This window comes from Oryctolagus cuniculus, chromosome 15 (genome assembly GCF_964237555.1).
Source record: "Oryctolagus cuniculus chromosome 15, mOryCun1.1, whole genome shotgun sequence".
Classification (NCBI taxonomy): domain Eukaryota; kingdom Metazoa; phylum Chordata; class Mammalia; order Lagomorpha; family Leporidae; genus Oryctolagus; species Oryctolagus cuniculus.
In genome coordinates this window covers 53757314-53772358 of record NC_091446.1, presented here as the reverse complement: position 1 = coordinate 53772358, position 15045 = coordinate 53757314, and the positions used below count along the sequence as shown (strand labels likewise).

Below are 15045 nucleotides of genomic sequence, written 5' to 3'. Positions count from 1 at the left end.
AGTGGTATGAGTAGGATTACTGCGACTCCCAATCCTAATCTCTGAGGGAAACATTGCAGCAGACTAACATAAGATCTGATGACAAACAGGGCTCAAACTTTACCACTAACCAACATTTCATAACTATAAAATGGGGTTAAAAAACAGTATCTAACTGTTGGCACTGCTGTAGGAATTTATTAACACTGAGTAAGTAGCAACATTTTCTCACTGCATTTCACTCTTTTTTTTTTTTTATTTGACAAGTAGAGTTACAGACAGTGAGAGAGAGAGAGAGAGAGAGAGAAAGAGAGAAAGGTCTTCCTCCCATTGATTCACTCCCCAAATGGCCACAACGGCCGGAGCTGCGCCGGTCCGAAGCCAGGAGCCAGGAGCCTCCTCCAGGTCTCCCACGTGGGTACAGAGGCCCAAACATTTGGGCCATCCTCCACTGCCCTCCCGGGCCACAACAGAGAGCTGGACTGGAAAAGGAGCAACTGGGACTAGAACCGGCGCCCATATGGGATGCCAATGCTGCAGGCAGAGGATTAACCAAGTGAGCCACGGCGCCGGCCCCTCACTCTTTCTCTTGAAATGGCTTAGGCTGCATCCATTTCCTTTTTCTGAGACAGACCCAGAAGTCAGGAGCTGCATCCTCAATGACTCCGATAGCTCTGCTCCAAAGTATTAATAGCTAAACTGAGTGCTTGCAAAACAATATTTTAAGATATGTTGTGGCATGGTATGACTCATCATTACAGATGAGGAAACTGTGACCCAGAGAAATAAATTCTCCCAGGGTACAACGCTACTAAGTGTTTTGCAACCCATGCTTAAGTTATCACCATGATCCACGACATCTAAAGAAATGGAGATCATTCAGCTTCACCAAGTCCAGGTGAGCAGAGCTACGAACTCAGAAAATGCAATGCCTTCTCCATTTTCTATGAAGTCTATGTAGGGAACTGCCCTCTGGAGAATGGCATGCAAATAACTCCCAATCTACAGAGGAAATGAGCCCAAAATTGTAAAATGATGGACTCAAAGTTGGCCTTGAATCCAATGCAAATATCTCTCTCTCTCTTTTTTTTTTTTTTTTTGACAGGCAGAGTGGACAGTGAGAGAGAGAGACAGAGAGAAAGGTCTTCCTTTTTGCCGTTGGTTCACCCTCCAATGGTCGCCTCGGTCGGCGCACTGCGGACGGTGCACAGTGTTGATCCGATGGCAGGAGCCAGGTGCTTCTCCTGGTCTCCCATGGGGTGCAGGGCCCAAGTACTTGGGCCATCCTCCACTGCACTCCCAGGCCATAGCAGAGAGCTGGCCTGGAAGAGGGGCAACCGGGACAAAATCCGGTGCCCTGACCGGGACTAGAACCTGGTGTGCCGGTGCCGCAAGGCAGAGGATTAGCCTATTGAGCCACGGCTCCGGCCGCAATATCTCTTAAGAGTGACAATAAAAAAGATGCCACAGGGGCTGGTACTGGGGTGTAGTGGGTAAAGCCGGTGGCGGCAATGCCGACATCCTATATGGGCACTGTTTGAGACCTGGCTGCTTCACTCCTGATCCAGCTCTCCGCTATGGCCTGGGAAAGCAGTGGAAGATGGCCCAAAACCTTGGGCCCCTGCATCCACATGGGAGACCCAGAAGAAGCTACTCTCTCTTGGCTTGGGATCAGTCCAGCTCAGGCTGTTGCGGCCATTTGGGGAGTGAACCAGCGGATGGAAGAAATCTCTCTCTCTCTCTCTCTCTCTCTCTGCCTCTCTGTAACTGCTTTCAAATAATAAATTAATCTTTAAAAAAAGAGAGAGAGAGATTCCACATTCCCAAGGATGATTGCACAAGCCCAATCTACTTGGGGCACTCTTTCTACTGAGGGTAGTCCTGGCGACCATGCATCCAAGATGCTGCAGCTCAATGTTAAATGACTAACTGCTAAGGAAAAAATCTGCCCACTGATGTCATCATTCTAGGAAGTTGTATGCATCTCTCATTTCAGGGAGCATTAGATTCATGAGCACGTTGGTATTAAAAAGCTCATTTAAAAGTGGAGACGGATGTTTAATTATTGCTTGATTTGGGTTACAGCCTTTCATTTTTCAAACATCTTAAGAGCAGAGAATGAAAATTGTTACCTAAGAAACTATTGAAATTCTCTTAACTCTTCTGGGTATGTATTATGTATTCTGTGAGTTCTCTGCCAGGGATATAAGTCAGAAACTCTCCCGCTGGTTTTGATTACAGCTGCAAAGTCACAGATTTGAACAGCTCTAGACAATCATTCCTCTGAACCTGCACATAAATATAAAACATTTTCTTTATCCTTATCATATAAGCCTTCAACAAGGCTTGCTTCAATGTAAATTCCAGTTTTCTTCCATTTATCACTTTAACAATTAACAAACCACATTTTTGCAACAAAGCTACCCCACTTGCATGCTCAAAAGACATTGTACAGGTTCAAGCTATTTAATATCAAAGCAATGATAATTGAACAATCTCTGTCCCTGGATTCATATAAAATACAAAATTACCTACACCTTTTTAAATTTTGCACATTTACAGACACATAAAATATGAGATTAAGATAATGGCATGAACAGTATAATGAACCATCAGTTGAGCAACAGTAAACTTTCTTTATATGTAGCTTCAGGTCCTTGCATTGTCACTTTAATATTTAAAATGGAGCCGTCGCATTTTGGTAAGCGATATCAAGAACATAATTTGCTAAGACGCCTCTTTATTTGAGGTGCTGTCAGGACTAGCAATGAGAAATGACACAATCCTTCAGTTGTAAGTGACAGGCGCCACTATATTAGTTCAGTGCTTGTGTATTTCTCTGCTGTTTTATGAAAAATTGCATTTCCTTTGTGTAAGCAGAACAGAAAGAAATAGAAATCGGTTCCATGTGAATTCTGTGGTCCTCTATATTAAACTGTAATTGTTTCCTGGTAAAAAACCAAGCCTGCAGGATTTCCTGAAAAATAATTTACAAGGATGGGTACTGGGTCCAGCTTGCTTTTTTTTTCCTTGTGCTTCTGTGATTGATGACACTGCAAGGAGTTGATAGATTGCTGCTGCTGCATCTCCGGAAAGTTCTTCGTTAAACAAACTGCAGTCTTAAAAAATTCTTTACATGGCTTCCACTTTTCTGGCTTCTTGGTGGGGAGTTGCTTTCCAATCTGGTACTGTTCTGAGGGGACTCCATTAATAGACAACAATGAAGTGAACCTGAATGAATCATTTAAGGTAATAAGCAGGCAGAAACCTGTAATTCAATGTCAGGTTAGCTCAACAGTAAGATCTTTAAAGAGGTAATATGGAAATATTGCCGATGTTTCAGGGCTCTACACACTGGAGTTCAAATTCTTCCTCTTCTGCATAGTTTATGCATGACACTGCAACTTTATAAGCCATCATTTATTCTTCTACAAAACTAGGGAAGGATGAAGTCAATGTTTTGTAAGAGGAAGCAACAAGCATATTAGGAAGACAGATTGACTTAAACGTTGGAAGACAATCTGCATATTGTTGATGGCTTAACCAGCCATTATCGTAGGTACATCATACACATTATTCTTCACAAAAGCCATCTAGGGGATGTGTCATTCTTCTCTTTTACAATAATGTTTAATAATTATTGGTTGTATGACATATGCCACATAGCATCCTAAGTAATTTACCACACATAATTTCACATAATCCCTAAAATAATTTTATGAGGAAAATACAATTATTATCCTTACTGAACAGAGGCTCAGGGATTTAACTTACCCACAATCATACAGCTAATCAATGGGACTCATTGTACCACTTCCCATAAAAAAATCAGCCCATTCTCTCCTTCTACACCCCTTGCCCTCCTGGTTTTTGGCCTTTTGAATTCTTCAAAACTTGCATACATTTTAACCTGATTTTATTTATTAAAATATGCCATGGGACAAGGGTTAGCAGGAAGCAGTGTGATTTGCTTTGGAATCTTCACATCAATCACAGCCTCCATTTTAGTGTGGCTCAGCACATTGTCTAGAGTCATGTAAAAACCCTGAGGCCTAGAGGTATCCTCTCTTAGGTCTCCTGGTGTGTTTGTAGGCAAGGATTAGGAGCACAAAAGTCATAAAGATAAGGCTCATTATGTCATATATAGTGAGGTTAGGATAATGACATGAGCATTCTAATAAACTCCACCAGCAACAGCTTCACTATATGTTCAACATGGATTGTCAAAAGACACATGAAGGAAATTGCGCCATTGTGCTTTAGAAGCCAATACTAATAATGCTTCATAATGATCTATTCAGTCATTCTTAGTATTTGAGTCACAGTCTCACATACTGAAGTCTTAGAGTTGTTGCATCACAGGAAGAAAAGAAATCATCCTTCAAACCTGTTCTTCTGGGGAGATGGATTGTTGAAATGTATGGCTGACAAATTCCCTATCAACTTAGAAGAAATCCAAGAAGCAGAGGGGTGCAGCACATAAGAATTAGAGATACCTCAAAGGCCTGCCAAAAACCAGGTGAAGTAAACATTTCCACCTAGAAGTTCAGTTATCAAAATTATTTTGTATACAAAGGATTTTACTCATGGTACACACAATCTTTTTTACCCTCATGTACTATACGGCTTCTTAATGAATATTGACTTTTGTTGCTTGCTGTGTATACAGTATGGTGGCAAACAAAGAAGAAAACAAGATAATATTTCTGTTTGTGATGAAGTAATTCTTAGTATTAGACTTTTAATCCTTTTTCTGAGAATTAAATGATGCAATATATTCCAAACACAAAGAATATGCCAGGCACAAAGCAGAACTGTGCCTGGAACACAATAAGCGTTCAACAGGTTCTGGTTATTGTTGCTGTTGTCATTATTGTTGTCACACTCTCTCCTTTTCTATCTAAACTTTTTTCACCATCTCAGGATATATCCTATCCATTCATCCACCATTTTGGAGACAAAAAAGAAGACAATAGTAAGAGAAATAAATAAATACTCAGTGGGCCAGAGAAGGTTGCTCCAAGGTCTGATGAATCTCTCCAACCCTCTCATTGCAAGTATTGACAAGGAAATTCAGGCAGAATATTTTATCTTAGTATGTTTATCTATAAAATGGGAGGATAGATAATAAAACTGTGTTGGCCTCCTCTAGCATAGAAATGCTGTGTATGATTTACCCGGGAAAATAGGACACCAAAATATAGCCAACGAGCAAAGAACCCAGATTTCTGCTACATCCCTGAACTTTAGGGAGAGCCTCTCTGTTCTCACTGAGTGTTAACCATTCTTCTGTGAAGAAGGAAGTTCTTAATAATCTTTTGAGGACAATTCAGCATGTGATATGTGTATCTTAACTTCCCAATATGAGGAGATACAGAGTATAATGCAGGATACACACACACACACGATCATTGCACTTAAAATATCTTTGTTTATAATATTCCCTTATTATCAATTTGCACAGGACCTTGTCATTGTTTGCTTCAGTAATATATGAAACTACCAGAAAATCACCTACCTCATAGAAACTAAAACACTAGAAATATTTACATATTTTTCATTAGTGTTATTCCATTCTTCTTCCTGACTCCCCAAAATAACCATATTCCAAATTGTATGCCCAATATTAACCTTGTTTCCATTTACATCATTGTATCATGTCTAAAAATATATATTCTCTTATTTTAGTTATTTTCAACTTTTAAAATGTTGTGTGTAATATCCTAGGAATTGTTATTTTTATGTAAAATCATACCTAAATTGAACTCATTTTGTTTCATGTAGGTATGTTTTATTTTTATCATGTTTGTATTGTATTCCATTACATAAATATACCACACTTTGTCCATTCTTCTGTCAATGGACATTTGGATTATTTCTACATTTAGCCATCTGTCTTGGTTGAAATGGATTCTTATTAAACAATAATGGTTCAGTGAACACCCAATGCTTTTCTTCAAACACTTGTATAATCAAGATACATTTTTACAACAGCAATCAAAGGGAAGTATAGAGATTGAATTCATTTCAGTAAGGGCTTCTATTTGAGGAGGAGGCAGAGTTGATTATAGTAAGGATGACAGTTTCATTCCAACGGGTAAATTTCTTTAAGTATTTCCTTTTTCTCCCCCATGAACCAGCCATTTTCAATATATAATAGCTTTGCTGCCTTTAGCAAATCAATGTTCTTCTGTTTCTTCCTCTTTTAAAATAACTGAGTTGACCATAAAATTCAGTAAGTTTCCTCTTAGCCTCAAAGATTCTAGGACTGGAAGGTAGAAAGAGATCTTTCTCTACTGAAAAAAGCTAACATTTACTGTGCAGTTACATAGTACATGATACTCTAAACTTCACACATAGTATTTTATGTAATGCTCACCAAAACCTGACTATGCTGACAAATTTTTATTCCCTTCTCAGTGATAAATAAACAGATGTAGATGAATGAAGAAACAAAATCATACCTACCTAAGGTTTTATACAGCCAGCCCACTTAGGCATGGACTAAGGAGGGAAATCCATGCAGCTGAAGCCAAACGCTACCCTCTTAGTCAAAGCACTATGGGTTCCTCAATATCATCTGAGCCCTCTTCTGGTTTTCCTACAGTTCTAAGAATAATCATTATTAAATCCCACCACACTTTTATTGCTAGTTAGAAGATCTTCCTTCCAAAAATTAAAGTATGAAATTCACATATTTCTTAGAGTTTTTTTCCATAAGTATCTGATTTTAAAAATCACATGCATTTTATTTGGTTGGTTACAATGACCATTCAACAGTGAATACGAAAGAATGAAGTTGCTTAGACTGAAGGTGTTGTATTGAATTCTGATGAAGTACTATTGTGTCACCCATGTTTCAAACTGTCATATGATGGTGTGCTCTTTTGATGGTTTAGAGTTTTTAGACATTTCCCTATCATATAACTTTATTATTATGGAAATTTTAATTTAAAACATAGAAATGAATGTAATATTTGTATATTTTGCCAGCATGCAAAGTTGTAGCATTTTTAGTGTATGAAATATTATCATTATATGAAAACTTCTTCTCATTAGAAAGCTGAAAGAATTCAGTGTTGCTAACTTTATAATCACTCAGTGAACATTCATCATGTGTTGTGTGCAGAATATTGAATGAGGCAGTTGCAGCACTATAAAAGGAATAGAAGAGTCTTTCTGCATCAAATGATTTTATAATTTAATTGAGGAAATTATCTAAACTTAGATCAGCTTATTAGATATCAAATATAAATTTAAATGGTATGAATTGAATTGGTATGTACAGAGCATGGAGTAAGAGATTTTTTTCAGGTTAATTAGAGACAAGTTCTAAACAAAATGACATTTTCCCTAAAAATCATAAGTGTTGGGCATCTACTAAGTACAAGTCCCTGTTTAGCACTGCTCAAGAAGTATCTTACTTAATCTTCATTACAATCATTTAACAAAATATTATATTGCCCCCATTTCAATGGTGAGAAAATCAAAGACAAGTATAATATACCAACTGTGACCCAGCTAATGTAACCAGCTAATGATAGGCTAGTTCAGGATCTAAGCTCATGTCATTCTGACACCAAAGCTGGCATACGAGTCATTATGTATACTGTGTCAGAGAAAATAAAGGAAAATGGACAGTGGTTTCAGAGAGATAAACCACAGAAAGATGAACACATTCTTAGAGAATCAAGTAAAGACATGAAAGTAAAGCATCATTTGGAAGTAGAAACAATTTTTTTTATATTTTAACTTCTTATTTCTAACTCATGTTAGACTTATAAGCAAGTTGCAAAAGTAGCAAGAAGAGTTATCCTCAATGTTAACATCTTATGAAACCATATTGTGATGATCAAGAATAATAAATTAACAGCAGCTGTCGCTCCCCGTCTTCGTGGAGGAATGACACAGGACCCTGCGCTGTTCTTTCGTCTGCTCAGCCCTCCCCAGGTTTGCTGCTGGTTCTTCCCGGGTTGGCTACCGTCCCTTCCACCTCCGTGGAAGGGCGGTTCCCCCTGCCACTTTCCCCACTTCCGCGGGGGAGTGGCACACCACCGGCCGGCTCTCTCGGGGGCTGCTCAGGTGTTCCTTCAGATAGATGTTCCTGGTGCATGTTGTCTCTCTCCTCCTTTATAGTCCTCTTCCACCAATCCCAACTCTGCTACCCACACGCCGAGTACGCTGCTCTCCTCCAATCAGGAGCAGGTCCTGCTGTTTATTGGTTGAACTGGAGGCAGCTGTGTAGAAGCTGTTTCCTCCTCTCCCAGCGCCATATTGTGGGAGAGCAGATGCATAGAATAAGTCTTAATTCGAGTAACAGTCTAGTCTGAGTTGCTCCCCACAAGCAGCACAGTGTTATTAACCTTATTAACCTTGTCCAGGATTCCACATAGGATTTAGCTGCAATTCCTCTTTAGTCTCTGTTGATCAGTTCCGGCTTTTTAGTCTTTACTCTTCCTTTTGAAAAAAAAAAATTATCTATTTATTTGAAAGGCAGAGTCACCAAGAGAGTATGAAACAGAGAGAAAGAGGGGAGAGTGAGAACGATGGAGAGATATCTTTCATTCACTTGCTCATGCCCCAAATGACTGCATCAGCCAGGTCTAGGCCCCAGGCAAAAACAGGAACCAGGAACTCTGGCCTGGACTCTGACATGAGTGACAGGGGGCCTAAATATGTGGGCCTTCTTCCACTGCCTTCCCAGGCACATTAGCCTGAAGCTGAACTGAATGCAGATTAGCCAAGATCGAAACTTATTCCAATACAGGATTCTAGTTGCCTCACAATGCCACACCAAGATAGTGAACCCCATTCCCCACTTATCTTTCTTTTTTAGGGACACTAATCAGTTATTTTGCAAAATTTCTTCCAATTTGCATTGAATCAATAGATTCCTGTGGCTGGAATGAGGTTTTTCATTTTGGGAAAGAATATTTTTAAAATTATGTTTGTGTCTTTCTCAACGCATTGTATCTCGGAGTTCTTGATGTTGATATGTCTTGGTTATTGGTTCTTGTCAGGTTTCTCCACTGTAAAATTATCTTTACCTCTGTAGTTGATAGGGTTTGGGGAAGGTACTCTAAGACTATAAAAATCCTGTTTAACTTCAAATCATTGTCTGTAGGTGTTAGCATCCTTTGGTATATCCTGTCTGAAACATTTATTACCATGGTGTTTGCCTAATGGCAATTCTTTCACTCTTTTCATCTAAATTTATTACTTGGAATCCTATTGTGAAGATTAACAACTTCTATTCCTGTATTGATTTATTTGATAATTCATGTAAATAAGTAATTACCATGGTCAAGTATTTTATTTGATAAATTAATTCCAATATTGTTATTATTTATTTTCTTGATCAAGTTGGTTCAGGATTGGCCATTGAAAGCTTCTCCAGGTTAAATCCTGTGTTCTTATGACAAATACTTTTTAAAAACATTTCCTTATGTTCTATTCTCATTATATTTCTGTTGTGCCTTGTATTTTTCTTTCCCTAACCATGGAAGCAAGTACTTCTTTAAGGAGAATGAGTTATTTCTATTGAAGAATAGCAAAATGTGGATGCCAAGAATGTTAAGATTAGCTTTTGATTATTATCTTCAGACTTTTCTTTTCATTTATGGGAACAAATCTTGGTGAGATAGGAATGAAGGGGGCAAGTGGTTAGGATTTTATGGTACTTTACACATCCACATAAGAAGCTGGGAATTGGTATTGTTGGTATTACAAAGAAATTATATAAATCCGAGCAGGAGAATAGGTGATAAAATTGTGTTATAATAAGAAAATGCTTGTGCTGGAGTGTAGGATACAAAAGCCAATGGGCAAAAGCCTGGAAGAGTAAAAATAGCTAGTTAAGGCTCTGATGCATGGAGTGAGAGAGGAGTAGTGCTATAATAAAGGTGTCAGAGGAAGAAAGAGAGAGGTAGAAACATTAGAGGAAAAGTAATTGACTAGAGATTGTGACAGACATGGCAGAGGATTGGAGGAAGTGTAAAATTATTCTGTTTGTTATCTTAGAGAGCTACATATATGGAAGTGCCACTGAAAATATCAGGAATGATTGACTTTGTGTCAAGAAAGCACAGACTTCAGTTTTGACATATTTAGTTTAAGAATTACTGAGACATGTTAATAGAAATACCTCCAGTAGAAAATGGGAGGTATTATACTAAAGATAGATACCATATTTTTGAATTGTTAATATCTACCTCTTATACCTCACTTACAATGGATATTCAGAATAATAATAGCTAACATTTTTAAGTACTTACCTTGTACCAGGCATATGTCAAGAATTTTTATGTATATGATCTTATTCAATACTCAAAATAATCCTATTCATATCATTTCCATATTTTGGATGCAGAACCCAAGATATAAAGAGATTAAATATTGTGACCAAAGAGACACAGGTGCTAAGTTCTGAAATCATGACGTGACTTCAACTCATTGCCCCCACTTTACTAAAAGAGCGAGACTGAAAAATAACAGCCCTGACACTAAAGCAGAATCTGCAATAAAATAGATCCAAATAAGGAAGACAAGTCAAATGCAAAAGAAAAGAACGTATCAGAAAATAAAACAAGAAAGATTGTTGGCATATCAAAGTGAGAAAAGGCCAATGTAATGGTAAGAAATTTCCATTTTCATAATAGTAGACAGATGTATTGCAGACCAAAACTCCAACAATCAGAAAATCTTTTAAAATGCTTGATTGAGGGCATCAAAAACCTTACAAAATTTGCATAGACTTCAAGGTTCAAGATGCCAGAGATAGACAAAGCTCCTAGATAAACCTCACGTTAATGCAATTTTTCTTTTGAGGCATTTGCCAAATTTTAAGCAGTAGTGGAGAAACTGTATAGAACTTCTGGAAAGTCTTATTGGACTTGAGGCAAGAAATAGTTTAGAGGGTATACTAAGATGGAGAGGCCTTAATCAACACACTGAACTTTCAGTTGTGACTGAATCCTACCCCTAGAAACTTATCATTGTTGATATGGAATAAAGGTCACTTGCAGGCAACTCAATTCATGACAGGATTAAAGTCATCTGTCCAGTACCAACAGCCTTCCAGATTAAAAAGGAAGCCATTTTTAAGGAGGATAATATTTTTAAATATACCATGTCCAGGATTCATTGAAAACTAAACCAATACCCAAGAGATAAAAATGGATGCCCAAAATCTAAAGTAAAAAGCAGACAAACAGGGACCGGCAGAGTGGTGTGGAAGGTTAAGCCTCTTCCTGCAGGACTGGCATCCCATGTTGGCACTAGTTTGAGTCCTGGCTGTTCCATTTCTGATCCAGATCCCTGCTAACATGCCTGGGAAAACAGTAGAAGATGGCCCAAGTCCCTGGTCCCCTGCACCTACATGGGAGACCTGGAAGAAGCTCCTGGCTCCTGGCTTTGGATCAGCCCACCTCTGGTTGTTGCAGTTATTCAGGGAGTGAACCAGTGGTTGGAAGGTCTCTGTCTCTCTTTCTCTCTCCTTCTCTCTATGTATCTTTGCCTTTAAAATGAATATATAAATCTTAAAAAAAAAAAAAAAAAGCAGACAGGGGCTGGCGCATGGCGCACTAGGTTAATCCACCTGCAGTGCCGGCATCCCATATGGGTGCCAGGTTCTAGCCCCGGTTGCTCCTCTTCCAGTCCAGCTCTCTGCTGTGGCCCAGGAAGGCAGTGGAGGATGGCCCAAGTGCTTGGGCCCCTGCACCCGCATGGGAGACTGGGAAGAGGCACCTGGCTCCTGGCTTCGGATCAGCGTAGCTCCGGCCGTTGCGGCCATCTGAGGAGTGAACCAATGGAAGGAAGACCTTTCTCTCTCTCTCTCTCTCTCTCTCTCTCACTGTCTGTAGCTCTACCTGTCAAAATAAATAAATTTTAAAAAGCAGACAAACAAAAAACCCCAAAGACCCATACAGGAACCAGATATTATTATCAGACTCAAACATTAAATAATATGTGATTATCATATTTAAAAACTAAAATATAAGAAGAAATAATTCAGAAGAGAAGTGTAAACTATAAAATGAATATGATGACAGTCATAGAATTGAAAAGTATGATAACTAGAATTAAGTCTTAATAGATAGCTTTAAGAACAGATTAGATGAAACTAAAGAAAAGATTATGAACTATAATTTAAATAGAAGGAAAATATTCAAAATGAAACACAGAGAAATAATAGACACTATATGTTACAAAACTATAATGCAAATAGAAAATATGGTAAAAATGTATAGCACACATATAATTGGAATCCTACATATAATTGGAATCCTAAGAAAGAAAGTTAATAGGACAAAAAGAATATTTAAAAGTTGGTGGCTGATATTTCAAAAACTGGTGAAAATGCATCATTACAGATTGGAGAAATGCCACAAATGCTAAAAAACAAACAAAAATACATCTAGACAAATCAAAATTTTCCACGAGTTGCATTACATCAGCAAAAAGACGGAATAGGAGACTCCAGCACAAGCCCTGTTCCAGAAATATCAATGTGAATAGCTGTGCAGACACAAAACGATCTCTACAAGCTAAGGAATCCAGGAATGTCATCATATCACCCCAACGGAACACATAAACAAGAAAAGACACACTGAAGGGGGTAGAAAGTTTCACAATACCTCTGCCTATTCTCCCTCAAGCAGGCGCAAATGGAAGCAAAGTGGGATGAGCACCCAGCTGTCCATCAGAGCTCACAACCAGGATCACCACCAAGAACTCCAGTAACAGGCTGGTCCCTGTTGCCTCAGGAACCAGTCCCTGTGCCCCCAGATTTATGGCCAGGTCCTGTAGATCCAGGAAACAGGCCAACCTGTGCTGATTCAAGCTCCAGGCCCATCTCTCCAGTGGCCAAGCCTATGCTGGTAGACCTGAGCAGCAGGCCAGCTCTGCAGGTAGAGGATCCAGACCCACATCTACAGGCCTCGGCACCAGGTCCACTCATATAGTATAATATTAAGGACATACTTAATTTTGAAAGTGAAAAGAGAGCTAACACATACAAATGAAAATCAAAAGAGAGTGGGGTAACTATACTTCAATACAATATATTCTAGGTCAGGAATTATCACAAGACAAAGAAAGTTCCTTTTGATAAAGGGACAAATTGATATTAATTATTAATGTTGTAATAACTAGCAATATTAATAAAAGGGTCAATTAAGAAAACATAGCAATTATGCATATATACACACCCAATTTCAGAGCACCTAAATATATATAAAGCAAATATTAATGGAATTGAAAAGAGAAATTGATAGCAATACAATAACAGTAGAGGATTTCAATGTCCTACTTTCAAAAATGGATAGATTATCCAGACAGTAAGGAAATATTCAGTAAGGAAATATCAGACTAACTATACTATAGGCCAAGTGGATCTAACAGATATATAAAAAAAAAATCTAACCAACAGCAACAGAACACACATTCTTTTCAAGTGTTCGTGGAACATTCCCCAGGAGCAAGCATATATTATGCCGCAAAACAATTCTGTACCATTTTAAGACAACTGAAATTGATATCAAGTATCTTTTCTAAAATTGGTGGTATGAAACTAAAAACCAGTAGCAGGAGAAAAATGGGAAAAATAAGAAGCTCCTGGCTCCTCGCTTCAGATCCGCGTGGCTCTGGCCATTGTGGCCCTCTGGGGAGGGAACCAGGGAACGGAGGACCTCTCTCTTTGTCTCTACCCCTCTCTGTAACTCTATCTTTCAAATAAATAAAGTAAATCTTTAAAAAATATGGTAATCAAATAACATAATCCTGAACAATCAATGGAAAGGAAAAACTTTTTTAAAATTTTGAGACAAATGAAAATGGAAGCACAACATAACAAAATTTATGGGATTCAGCAAAAGAAGGTTTAAGGTGGAAGCTTATACTGACAAACAGAATCAAAGAAAAAAGTTCTCAAGTTAAATAGCCTAATTTTACATCTCAACAAAGTAGAAAAAAAAGAAAATGTTAAGCCCAAAATGAGCAGAAGGAAGAATATAACAAAGATCAGTGCATAAATGAATGAAATTCAGACTGCAAAAACAATGGAGAAAAATCAATTAAACTAAAAGTTGTGTTTTGAAAATAGAAACTCTGGGGGCTGGCGCCATGGCACACAAGGTTAATCCTCTGCCTGCAGCCCCGGCATCCCATATAGGCGCTGGTTCTAATCCCAGTTGCTCCTCTTCCAGGCCAGCTCTCTGCTGTGGCCGGGGAAGGCAGTGGAGGATGGCCCAAGTGCTTGGGCCCTGCACCCGCATGGGAGACCAGGAGGAAGCACCTGGCTCTTGGCTTCAGATCAGCATAGCTCCAACCGTTGCGACCATTTGGGGAGTGAACCAACGGAAGGAAGACCTTTCTCTCTCTCTCTCTCTCTCTCTCTCTCTCTCTCTAACTCTGCCTGTCAAATAAATAAATAAAATCTTTTAAAAGAAAAGAAAATATAAACTCTGTTGACAAAACTTTTGCTAGACTAATAAAAACAGAATCAAATAAATTAAATCAGAAGTGAAAAATAAGCCATCCAACTGATATCATAAAATTTGTTCACCTTATATAAATAAAACATTTTTAAAAAGATAGTACAATGAACAAATATACACCAATAAAGTTGATAACCTATAGCAATAGATAAATTCTGAGAAACATAAATACAATGGGCCCAACAATATAAGAAATAGAAAGTCCTAACTGATTAATAATGATTGAGGAAGTTGAATTAGTAAAAAAAACCTCCCAGCAAAGAAAATGTCAGGATCTAATGGAATCATTTATGAAATCTGTGAATCATTTAAAGAATTAATGCTGATTATTCTCAAACTCTTCCAAAAAATTAAAGACAAGGGAACACTTCCACAGTCATTTACAAGGCTAGCATTATCCTGACATCAAGGCCAAAAAATACATTATAAAGAGAGAAAATTATAGGGCAATATCCCTGATAAACATACACAAACACATTCACAACAAAACATTAGTAAATTGAATTCAATGGCACATTAACAGGATCATATACCATGGTCAAGTAGGATGATCTCTGAGATGCAAGGATGT

General features: G+C 38.2%; 1 long non-coding RNA gene across 1 annotated transcript in view; it reads right to left on the bottom strand.

Annotated features, from left to right (window-relative positions):
• LOC127484266 (uncharacterized) overlaps positions 1-15045 on the bottom strand; it is a 138226-nt gene that overhangs the window by 74181 nt on the left and 49000 nt on the right. The window lies entirely within an intron of this gene.